Here is a 13,633-nt window from a genome sequence, read left to right on the forward strand (position 1 = left end):
CTGGCCCACGCTGCTGTCCTTGTCATATCCTTGCATGCAGCGTGGTGCAGAGCCTTGTTACGCTGGGAGAGACGGCGCTTGTATTGCCTCCGGGCGCTGTACTTATCCTCTGCAGCCAGTCGGCACCTATAGCCGAACCACGGCTGGTCGCGTGGGTCGGCTTTATATGCCCTGTGAGGGACATACTGCCTCTGGGCTTGGAGGAGAGTGGCAGAGAAAGCTGACACATTGTGGTCAACGCCACCACTGAGTGTGGCGTCCCAGTCAGTGTCAGCTAGTGCCGCTTCATGGATTGCCAGTCTGCCCGCTGCCACAGCCAGATGACGCGTTGCCTTGCTTCCTCACGCGAGGGGTTGAGGCCGAGTTCAGTCAGCACTGCATTATGGTCGGAGCTGCCGATTCTCTCCAGAGGGCGGCAGTGCACTGAGTCCCCGGGCAAGTCTGTCAAGACAGGGTCCAACGAGCCGAGCCCCCTTGCACGTGAGTGGGAAAGGTGACGTGGTTTGTGAGTTCTTATGGTGTTTAGTCTTCTTACCATGCCGACCATAGCCGATAACTCATTACTGTGGAAGATCTCATTCTCTCTCTCTCTCTCTCACACACACACACACACACACACACACACACACACACACAGAAAGAGAGAGAGAGATAGATAGATAGAGAGAGAGAGAGAGAGAGAGAGAGAGAGAGAGAGAGAGAGAGAGAGAGAGAGAGAGAGAGAGAGAGAGAGAGAGAGAGAGAGAGAGAGAGAGAGAGAGAGAGAGAGAGAGAGAGAGAAAATGAGTGTGAATGAGATCTTCCACAGTAATGAGTTATCGGCTATGGTCGGCATGGTAAGAAGACTAAACACCATAAGAAACAGTTTTGGGTCTTATTGGGAAACTTCTTCAGATCTTATTGGTAAACTTGAAGAAAGCTCCGCCCACCGCCGTCTCTTGCTCCCCGCCGCGCTAACAAAAACTGCTGCCGCCACAAAACATCGACTGCAACAAGAAAAGCATCAACTACAGCACGCGGCACAGCTTACAAAGTTGTCTGATGCGACCAAAAGATGGGGGGAGTGAGAGACGAGGATTAGGACGATCGGCTTTATTATTATTTATACATCAAAAGAGAGGGAACTGAAGGGCAAAAAAAAAGAAAAAAAAAGTCTACTATGTCCCTGCTCCCCCAAAGCGAAAAGCAGAATATCCAAATGGTGGCTGGCTGCTTCAAAGCCTCGGCTCCGCGGGGCTGTGGGAGCCAGGGAAGAAAAGGAAATAAAGGGAAAAAAAATTTGGATTCTTTCTTTTTTATGGGGGGTACATTTTGCCGGCGAGTCCGATGCAAGATTCGATAGGAAAATCAGCTGCTCCCTCTCTCCCGCTCTCCCTCTCCCAACGAAACCGAAAACATGCAAACTCCTAATGGAACGTGTATTTCCTGGCCATCACCGCTGTCACCGCTTCACTCTGACTCACTCTACGGTCATAGGAAATTCACATATAAGAATTTACAGTTCTTCCTGCTACAATAGTTGTCAAAATTCCTTATTATGTCACAAAATACCTCACCGTAAAAGCCTTCACATTTGTTTCCTCCGCACGGGGTTACTAATTGTCAACCCACGAGTTGACTCACTTTCCTCCTCACTGTTACAAAATCCTAAACCATATTTCTCCTTCCCTTTTTTTTATACAGCCAACACGTCTTTCTTTTTTCGACTTATTTTCCCAGTCCTGCTACAACAACCTAACAATTTTCGACTACTGCAGAGCATTCTAAACTACCCACATGCTGCCCATCCATCATTCCTAACTTCAGCGACTTCAAAAAGACTCAAAAAGAGCCCTGGGATGGGGAGGGCAGCATGGGCCAAGCAAGTGTTTTATATATATATATATATATATATATATATATATATATATATATATATATATATATATATATATATATATATATATATATATATATATATATATATATATATATATATATATATATATATATATATATATATATATATATATATATATATATCCCGTCATGTATCGGCCATTATTGATAAATTTCATCCTTTGGGTTGGGATCGACCACAGCAGCCCCTCAAGAAAGCCTATCGGTTGGCGGTATGGGCACAATAAAGTGAAAATATTTTGATTGCGAGTAAAACCCAATTTATATGTCTGCGGCATGAGGACGGGCAGGAAAACGATGCCTAGCTGGCATTGGTGGCGGGGAACGGTCGCTGACAAACAGAGGGGAGGGAAGGGATGGGGCGAGGCAGGACGGAGCTGGGACATGTTTTACTGACGGGAAGTGGAACATTTGATACGGTACACAGTATTTGAAAGGAATCGCTGTGATTGGCATTTGAGTCTGGATGAAAAAGTGGTGGGGGGTCCCTAACCCCTTTCACAGTGACGAATGCTACCAGGAGGGGTGGGGGGGGAGAGGACGCGGGTAGGGGAAGGAAGGAGACGCACGGCGGACAGGTGACACGTGAGGTAATGGTACAGGAAGGACGCGACGCAGGTATAGAAGGGAAATCGAAGCTGGCTAAAAGAAAATCGAAAATAACGCAGAAAGAGCTCGCGGCTCCCCAGAGATTTAGAAACATGTGAATATTCAAGAGATAGAAAGTTACAGTTATTAAAATGAATACATACATACATGCATACATACATAGGCACAAAAGTAGATAAGATAGGTACAAGAATAGACACTTGGATCGATTAATTGATTGGCTGATGCACAGCTAAATAGATGGATGGAGAGGTAGATAGATAGATACAGATAAGGTGTTAGGCATGTGAATCGGTGAAGATAAATATCCCAGGGTTCGTGGTGTCCAGGAAAAGAGCTACGCTCGCGCTGTCCTGTCTCCATATCCGCTCTTATCCAGCTTTTCCATAAAATCATGAATGTTTCTTGAGCAAACCACCTCCTCCTCCAGCCTATTCCATAGCTCAATGCTTCTGTTTGGGAAGCTGAACTTTTTCACATCTCGCCTACACGTGGTCGCCCTCAACTTCTTTCCATGTCCTCTCGTTTCTCTCTCGTTCCACACACAGGTCCTCTCTGTCCAAATGTTCCACTCCGCTCGCCACCCTGTACATTGCTATCAGGTCTCCTCTTTCTCTACTTCTCTCCAGGGTTGTAAGCCCCATGCTATTGAGTCTCTCCTCTTAAGTCCGATCTCTAAGTTCCGGTACCATCTTAGTTGCCACTCTGCACTCTTTCCAGCTTTCTTATGTTCTTCTTTTTGTGAGGAGACCAGACCACTGCTGCATACTCCAACCTTGGCCTTATCATTGTAACTTATTTTCTTCATCTCCTCGTCCAAATACACAAATGCCGTCCTTATGTTCCTCAGCAAATTCATAGTGTGTGTGTCACTGACACACACACACACACACACACACACACACACACTATAAAAAAAACTGCTACTACTACTACTAACTAATAATAATAATAATAATAATAATAATAATAATAATAATAATAATAATAATAATAATAATAATAATAATAATAATAATAATAATAAAAGAAATAATAAACATACAAAATAAATAAAAGAAATTGCGAACAGTATCGTATTTGTATTTGTAAAAAAAAAAAAAAATGCGCCCCAAGCGGCGCAAGATGGATTTGGTGGATTCAAATTTTGCTTTCTTCCTTTAGTATGTAGATATAACACATTTAACTTTTAATTGCAATGCTAGCAAATGTTATGTGAAGATTAAACAAGAAATAGACATATATATATATATATATAGAGAGAGAGAGAGAGAGAGAGAGAGAGAGAGAGAGAGAGAGAGAGAGAGAGAGAGAGAGAGAGAGAGAGAGAGAGAGAGAGAGAGAGAGAGAGAGAGAGAGAGAGAGAGAGAGAGAGAGAGAGTTTGACATAGGTATTTATAATATGGTATGGTATGGCGCCCACCTTTTATATCAGCCCCCCCTTCACCTGAAGCTGGATCCGCCACTGTGTGTGTGTGTGTGTGTGTGTGTGTGTGTGTGTGTGTGTGTGTGTGTGTGTGTGTGTGTGTGTTCTAAAGTACTGTAGTGGTTATCGGGCTCGGCTCACAAAGGAGAGGTCCGGGTTGGTTTCCCAAGCGGAGTGGATATGCTTCTTATTGTGTCGTCAAAGCCCCTTCCTCCCCTCTGTCACAACCAGGTCACTTCTATCCAATTTGTCCAATCGTAAATTTATACAATGCTATTATAGTATCCTCTTCGTCTCCTCTCCTCAAGCGTCGTCAGATCCACTCAGACTCGGCCACTCCGGTACCATTTTGGTCGCTATCCTCTGTATCCTTTCAAGTTTCCTTATATTTTTCCCCGTGTGTATGTGTGTGTGTGTGTGTGTGTGTGTGTGTGTGTGTGTGTGTGTGTGTGTCACTCATCATGGTCAGATCACGTGCTGGACTCGCCATTGGGAGCCATTACTCTCCCCGAAAGAGGTGAATAGTGGCGGATCTTTGTCTTCGACTGGAACCTCACAATACTCACGCACACCCGGGAGGCGGGACACAATCCCTGACTGACACCCGGCACCCATTCACTACTGGGGGGACAGGAGGACGGATGAAATGAGTATGCATTTTCATATCCACTCCGCTTGGGAAACGAACCCGGACCTCTCCTTTGTGAGCCGAGCCCGATAACCACTACAGTACTTTGGAACACACACACACACACACACACACACACGAACACACACACACACACACACACACACACACACACACACACACACACACACACACACACACACACATTTAAAGCCAAGGGGAGAAAATTCAGTGGTGAGGCAAGGGTTCGTATTGGTTCAGCCTTAACTTTTCATCATTATCTAGCCACTCACCTGGGGCTCAATAATTAGCAGCGGTTCGGGTTGCCCCACCTTGCCGCAAGATACACTAATGGGTTGGCCTACTATTAACGATTTTTGAGTGTGTTTTCACATAAACATAAGCATAATGCTTCAGTGTTAATAGGCGAGCGTTTTTTCCCCTCATATTGCTTACTCTGGACAATCTCCTTATGCCGTGCAATGTATTCATGAACGCAAAGACGATAAAACACGAGTACATCTTTTTTAGTAGACGGAAGTGAAAGGAAACACTGCAGCGGTAGAGAGAGAGAGAGAGAGAGAGAGAGAGAGAGAGAGAGAGAGAGAGAGAGAGAGAGAGAGAGAGAGAGAGAGAGAGAGAGAGAGAGAGAGAGAGAGAGAGAGAGAGAGAGAGAGAGAGAGAGAGAGAGAGAGATTGTCAGTATCTGTTACTGATACTGAATAAATAATAATACATAGTAATACGAAATAAAAATAATGGCGCCCACAGTAATTGGTCGTTTCTTCTTCCTTCAGTTAATTCAAGAACTGTAATTAGCCTCAGTTTGAAAGCTATAACGTGATAGGGAGAGAAATAGGGAAATGGCCTGTACTATGTAACAAAAGCCAAAATTATTGCCTTTATCCTATTATACTTTTTTATTGTATTACGAGTACCGATATTATTCTCTTCAAAATTAAAATGAATGGCGCGACAGTCCCGATTAAGTATTCCCAGATTTTACAGAGTACGTGATCGGTCGTCAAAATAAATTAGCAGATTATATGAATCACCCTATAACTATATATTATACCTGACTGCATCACGTCCGCTAGAATAGTCACACGCTCGCACACACACACACACACACACACACACACACACACACACACACACACACACACACACACACACACACACACACACGCACACGCACACAGTGGCGGTAGCTGAGTAGTTATTATTATGTTTTCTATGCCCTCTCTGGCCTCAACTCTTAGAAGGCTTATGGACCTGATGGAGTGCCTCCTGTTGTCATTAAAATCTGTGCTTCCGTGTTGACACCCTGCCTGGTCAAACTCTTTCGTCTCTGCCTATCAACATCTACCTTTCCTTCCTGCTGGAAGTACGCCTTCGTACAGCCTGTGCCTAAGAAGGGTGACCGTTCCACTCCCTCAAACCACCGCCCTATAGCTTTACTTTCCTGTCTATCTAAAGCTTTTGAATCAATCCTTAACCGGAAGATTCAAAAGCACCTTTCCACTTCTAACCTTCTATCTGATCGCCAGTATGGGTTCCGCATGGGGCGTTCTACTGGCGATCTTCTTGCTCTCTTAACTGATTCTTGGTCATCCTCTCTTAGCCGTTTCGGTGAAACTTTCTCTGTTGCGCTAGACATATCGAAAGCCTTCGATAGAGTCTGGCACAAGTCTTTTCTTCCCAAACTGCCCTCTTTCGGATTCTATCCCTCTCTCTGTTCCTTTATCTCCAGTTTCCTTTCCAGCCGTTCTATCTCTACGGTGGTAGACGGTCATTGTTCTCCCCCTAAACCTATCAACAGTGGTGCTCCACAGGGCCCTGTCCTATCACCCACTCTCTTCCTGTTATTCATCAATGATCTTTCCATAACAAACTGTCCTGTCCACTCATACGTCGACGACTCCACTCAGCATTATTCAACTTCTTTCAATAGAAGACCATCCTAACAGGAAGTACATGACTCCAGACTGGAGGCTGCAGAACGCTTAACCTCAGACCTTGCTATCATTTCCGATTGGGGTAGAAGGAACCTTGTGTCCTTCAATGCCTCAAAAACCCAATTTCTCCACCTATCAACTAGACACAATCTTCCAAACACCTATCCCCTATTCTTCGATAACAATCAGCTGTCACCTTCTTCAACATTAAATATCCTCGGTCTATCCTTAACTCCAAATCTTAACTGGAAACTACACATCTCCTCTCTCACTAAATCAGCTTCCTCGAGGTTGAGCGTTCTGTATCGTCTCCGCCAGTTCTCCTCCGCACAGTTGCTATCCATATACAGGGGTCTTGTCCGCCTTCGTGTGGAGTATGCATCTCACGTGTGGGGGGGCTCCACTCACACAGCTCTTCTGCACAGAGTGAAGTCTAAGGCTCTTCGTCTCATCAGCGCTAGTCCTCCTACTGATAGTTTTCTACCTCTTAAATTCCGTCGCGATGTTGCCTCTCTTTCTATCTTCTATCGATATTTTTACGCTGACTGCTCCTCTGAACTCCCGCGGCCCCGCTGCACACGACTTTCTACTCATGCTCATCCCTATACTGTCCAAACCCCTTATGTTGAGTTAACCAGCATCTTCACTCTTTATCCCTCACGCCGGTAAACTCTGAAACAATCTTCCTTCATCTGTATTTCCTCCTGCCTACGACTTGAACTCTTTCAAGAGAAGAGTATCAGGACACCTCTCCTCCACTCCTCTGTACTCTATTCAGGAGCAGTAAGTAGCGGGCTTTTTTTCTTTAATATTGTTTTCTTTTTTTTACGCCCTTGAACGGTCTCCTGTGCTGTAAAAAAAAAGCTAGCGTGCCGCCACTGCAGGGTTTGCGTCTCGCCCACCGCCACAAGCTGGGATTTTTCAGTCACCGTCGAGTGGCCTAAGACAACCATCTCTCAACCCGGACTCTAGATTCTCTTTCTAAAGAAAGGATCAAAGACGAGCTCCGGGGACCAGCAAAAGCCAACCAAGATATCGCCACTATAAACACTTGCCTGCACCATAACGGGATGTGGCCGACCATCAGGCCCCACCAGGAAAGCCTACCGGCGCAATAGGCGGAAACTAAAAAAAAAGCAACGCACAGAGTAAGACATGTTTGCTGCGCCATGTTTTAGTATTCAGGAAACCTTGTTCTGTCATGAAAGATTTATCCTCAGCAAACATAAATCTTGTGAAGCGCATCCTACTCAGATTGTTTCTTTTTACCCGTTTTTTTTTTTTTAATATCTGTAAAAGTTAGGCATCTCGATCCTTCATTTCGTTGCCTGTGTGGTGGTTCCTCGCGGATCGATGCCGCCTCCTATACACCCCTTCGCTGCGTTGCTTAGGTTAATGTTGTCCTACTCAAATTGTTACCCTTTTACCTTTTTTTTTTAACTCTGAAACATCTATAAGAGTTAGGCATCTCGATCGTTCATTTCGTTATCTGTGTGGTGGTTCCTTGCAATTCAATGCCTCCTCCTCAAGACCCCTTCGCTGCATTGGTTGGGTTAGGTTAATGTTGTCTGATGTTCCCTCCCAGGCCGACGCTCCCCACCATCGGCGTCCTCCCGCCATACACTCACTGCCAGACCCAAGCCCGTTATTGTTCCATCCGTCTCCCTGAAGGAGACAGAGAGGAGCTGAAAAAGATGCACAATGGGGAGAGAGAGAGAGAGAGAGAGAGAGAGAGAGAGAGAGAGAGAGAGAGAGAGAGAGAGAGAGAGAGAGAGAGAGAGAGAGAGAGAGAGAGAGAGAGAGAGAGAGAGAGAGAGAGAGAGAGAGAGAGAGAAATCAAAGCAGAGACATATTTTCAGTAATCCCATGCGCGTCCCTCATTTCACGACCCAGTTTGGTAAAGATAAGAGGCAGCAAAAAGTTTAGGAGTGCGGCTAGAGGTCAGCACGAGAGTGAGGGAGAGGGGAGTGAGTGGGCGCGGACGCAGGTATTGAATAGTACTAAAAGAAAAGAGTAGGAGGCGGAGTGGCTGGGGCACGAGGATTAAGGAAATTGAAGGATGAGTAAGAGCCAGAGGAGAGGCAAGTAGAGGATAAAGAAAGGCAGCATGAAGAAGTATGAGGAGGATGAAAGCGCTAGAGGAGGAGAAGTAGAGGAAAAAAACAGAAGAAGAAAAGATGAAGAAGAAGAAGAAGGAGGAGGAGGAAAACATGGACTAGCAGGCAGCAGAAAGCCTGTTGGCTCATTACTAGGCTGCCTGCGTTCAGTGATTTAATCAATCCGTTTGCCATAGGAGTGGCTTGCAGGCAAGGATTAAAGCACTTGTGTACCTACTCTTGGGAACGTTCAGTTCACACCCGTTGCAGCAAAGTGGCGATCAATGCGTTTCTTGAGGGAGTTGATGGTCTCTGCGCTAACCACTTCTGCAGGAAGGCTGTTCCAGTGGCGAACAACTCTATTCGAGAAATAACTCCTGCCGATGTCGGTATTGCATCGCTTTGCTATAGGAGGAGGAGGAGGAGGAAAAAGAGAAGAAGGAGAAGGAAAAGAAGAAGAGGAGATTGAAGTGGAGGAGGAGGAGAAGGAAGAAATTTGCAATGCAGAAGCAACAAAAGGTGAAGCAACTGGAGAATAAAGAATGATAGTTTGAAAAAAAATATCACGACGCTATGCAAGGAAATGCAGGAGTTTACTTGTAAGAGAAAGACGTTAAAGATCACGAGAGGTGGAGGAAGAAGTGGAGGTCGACAATGAGGAGGAGGAGGAGAAGGAGGAGGAATACATAGGAAGAACAGACACCAGAAGAACTGGCAGTGTATGGCGAGGGTGTCTGTCTACTACCGCTACTACTAGTAATCTACGTGTTGTAGGACCGGATAGAATAGACGAAGGCTCCTCTTCACCCACCTCTCCCTCCGGCAACATGCCGGCAGGAAATAATTAGAAGAAAATACCATGTGCCTTTAAGGAAGAAAGGGACATGGAAATTTTACAGTAAAGAGAGAAAGAAGAGGAAATTACTACCCTTAAGACTTCTCGCTTCCTCTTATAAGTCAGCTGTTTACTACCTTTAAATGAATTTAATTAAATCAATGGATACTCTAATAAGGTCATATAGTGTTAAGATTGTTTCGTTTTTAGGATAATAATAAAGATTCTGTATAAATACCAGGACACTTGACAACGTTGGAATACAAGGTTGTCAAGTGTCCTGGTATTTATACAGAATCTTTTTTATTATCCTAAAAAGGAAACAACCTTAACACTATATGACCTTATTAGAGTATCCATTTATTCAATTTTCATTTAAAGGTAGTAAACAGCTGACATATGAGAGGAGGCGAGAAATCTTGAAAGTGTGTGGCAGAGATATGGGGCGGGGCTGACCCGCATAGGCCTACACCCCACTGGGCAGTTTTAAATGGAAATACTATAGTACTGAAATAACTTCTGCTCGCCAATGTATTACATCTGTGTCCCTTTAACTTCATCCCGTTGCTGCGTGTTATTGTGTTGGGGTCTCTCTGAAATAGACTGTCTGGGTTAATGTTTTCGAATCTATTAACGGTTTTGAACACTTCCATTAAGTCTCCCCTTACCCTTTGCTTATTTTAAGGAAAACATATCTGAACGCCTTAAACGCTCGTCATACGGCAAGTTACGAAGCGCTGGAATTTGTTTGGTTGCTCATCTCTGTATCCTTTCTAGCAAAACTTGATCTTTGATATAATTCGGTGACCAGAACTGAACGGCGTATTCTAGGTGTGGTCTTACAAATGCTGAATATAATCTCTTCATAAGTTCGGGTGATTTATAATCAAAGTCTCTGGAGATTAATCCTGACATCATATTGGCCTTTTTACTCGCCGCTGTACATTGAGCGTTCATTTTAAGAGTGTTTCTGATAATGACACCGAGATCTTTTTTTCTTCGTTTTACCTCGCTGACCTCATGTCCTTGAATCTGATATTTAAAATTAGGTTTATTGTCACCTATGTGCATTACTTTACATTTATCTACGTTGAAACATTTCCCACTTGTTGCTCCAATCGGCAAGTCTTATTAAATCTGATTGAATATTCTCACAATTATTACTGTTCGTTACCGTACCTCCTAATTTGGTGTCATCGGCGAATTTGGCTACTTTTGATAGGATACCAATTTCTAAATCGTTCACGTAAAGTATGAATAGTGTTGGCCCCAGGACCCATCACTGGGGCACGCCACTGGTTACGGGTTGCCAATCGGATGCTTCACCTTTGAGAACACCACGTTGTTGTCTATCTATGAGCCAATCTTGCATCCACGCACATAGATGGTCACTTATACCGTAGGAACGCATTTTGAAATTAGCCTAGCATGGGGAACTTTATCAGACGCTTTCTGAAAGTCTAGGTAAATTATGTCATATGGGGCTCGGGCGTCCCAGCTGGAGTATACGTCATTGAAGAAAGCTAATATGTTGGTGAGGCAAGATCGGTTACTACGAAATCCGTGCTGATTATCAGTTATCAATTCATTTGTTTCGAGGAAAGTGATCACTTTATCCCTGACTTTTTTTTTCGAATAGTTTGAATAGGACAGATGTAAGGCTGATAGACGATAATTACTGGCCTGTTTTTTATCTCCTTTTTTTTAAAGATCGGGATAACATTGGCTCTTTTCCACGCAAGGGGCACGCTTGCCAGTGCTAATGTCTTGTTGAACATTAACGTTATAGGTAATTCTAGCTGTTGGCTACATTGTTTTATAACGCGAGGAGATAACCCGTCAGGTCCCGGAGACTTGTTTGGATCTTTTTTTTTTTGCAGGTAAGCACGCACTTTACTGATATCAATTTCGATCAACGCAAGCTTATGTTCGTCAGGGCCTTGGAAAATATTCCTTGGAGTGGGGATCAATGTCATGTTCTCTTTTGTGAATACGCTACTGATGGTTGAGTTTAGGGCCAACGCCATACCTTTATCATCGCTAATCGTATCGCCATTTTCTAATAGTGGGCCGATATTATTTTTAACAGTTTTTTTGTTTCTTATGTAACTGAGGAATAACCTAGGATTTTTCTTCGCCTCAAGTGATATTTTCATCTCATACTCGCGTTTCTGTTTTATAATTTTCCTGTCGCAGTCTCTCCTGCTGTTAATAATAGTATGGTCCTGAAAATTATGTGTCAGTTTATATTTCTTATACAGTTTTCTTTTTCGGTAATGGTTTTCTGCAGGAAATTCGTCATCCATAACGGGTTGTGGTTTTCTGCCCTTCGTGGCTTAAGTGGAATGAATTTATTTACGCTCCCTGTGATTTGTGCAATGAAACGGTTATACTTTTCTTGAACGCTGACATTATTGAGCAAACGGTTCAAATTTACTGATTCTATTTCTCTTCTTAGGTCCGCAAACTTCGCTTTACCATAGTTAGGTATTAAAAGTGAGTTTTTTCTTGCTTCTGTTTCAATATTTAAGACACATTTGTTAGTGTTGTGGTCGCTGCTTGCGAGTGGTTCGCCAACCTCACAGGCATTTATGAGGTGACTCGGTCGTGAAGACTATATCAAAAATGTTGTTTCCTCGTGTCGACGTGGTAACTGTTTGATAAAGAAATGTGTCCTGCGCAAAGTCTATTAATCTAGAGCCTTCTCTATCGCCAGAGAGGGCAGACCAGTTAACGGAGGGGTTATTGAAGTCACCGCATATTATCGCATTGCTATTTCTGATAACTTTTTTTTATTTCTGCGTAGAGATTTCCATCAGTGTCCTCATTTGATTTAGGAAGTCGGTAAATTACGCCTAGAATACACTTTTCATTATTAATAGTCGCTTGTACATACAATGAATCATATGCCTCTGTCTCGGTTGTGTTAAGCTGAATGACTTCTAAATTACTTCTCGCATAAATTATTCCACCTCCACCCTTTTTGTGTGGACGACACTTAGCAAACGAATTGTAACCATTAATAGGCACTTCACTTAATTGATGCTTGTCACGTGTATTTAGCCATGTTTCTGTGATCAAAATGTAGTCGGGTTTTTCAGCATTTGCATGTATTATCAAGTGACTACGCTTCTAAATAATGCTACGGCCATTTACATAGATTTTTAATTTATTCGCCGAGTGTGCGCCATATGTCAACTGTGGTTTCATTGTAATAGTGCGTCAGACCTGACTCTCTACAACTACCTCTTCGTCACCATCCATCTGTGTGGCTGTTGACCTGACCGCTGCCACAGTGCCCCCCGCCTGCGTGTCTGGTGACCTGACTTCCTCAGCACTACACACCTGTACGGCTACTGATCTTACTCCCTCCTCATCCTGTGACCTGACACCCTTACCTCCGTGGACCTCACCGTTTGGGTGTTGTCTCCTCCCAGCAAGGCCGGAAGTTTCCGCACCACGTTGCCGCTGCACCTGACTCCTCTTCAGCTTTATCAAAACATCCTCGTCTAACACTCTGCCCAGCCTTGCCTTGCCTACACAATTTAGGTGAACTCCATCGTTAGCAAACAAGCTCCTGTCATGAATAAAGTGATCCCAGACGTCCACAAACATGACTCCCTCACTACTGCACAATATCCTGACACTTTCGCTAATCCCCAGCATTCTACTGAAACTGAGAGAACTAACATCGTGCCTAGGGAGCAAACCACACACAATTGAACGCCTCCGCCTGTCCCTCAGCTTCCCGACAAACTTCCTATACTTATCTACAACCTATTCTGTCCTATCTTTCACGACATTGTTTGTTCCGACCAGGTAAATAAACACTGTCTCCTCTGAGGCAGTGACAACTGAGTCGTCAACCTTTTCAGCTACATGCTCAGTTTTACGCCCAGGGAAAACTACATGCCGCAGCCTCGCTCCCTTCCTACAAAACTCCTGATCCTGCTGTCTAACCAAACTATTCCCGACGCGAACGATGCTAGGATCGTTCTCAACTTGGTCCTCTAACACCTGGAACCTGTTCCTCGTCTCTACACCACTGTAACTAACATCTACCTCTTCAGCCTTACCCACTTTTCTAACCGTCTGGAAGGACTCTAAGTTATCTAACTTGTCCTCTACCTCACCTACTCTATCTTCCAACCTCTCTACCTTCCCAACTACCATCAACTCACT

This window comes from Eriocheir sinensis, chromosome 12 (assembly GCF_024679095.1).
Source record: "Eriocheir sinensis breed Jianghai 21 chromosome 12, ASM2467909v1, whole genome shotgun sequence".
NCBI lineage: Eukaryota > Metazoa > Arthropoda > Malacostraca > Decapoda > Varunidae > Eriocheir > Eriocheir sinensis.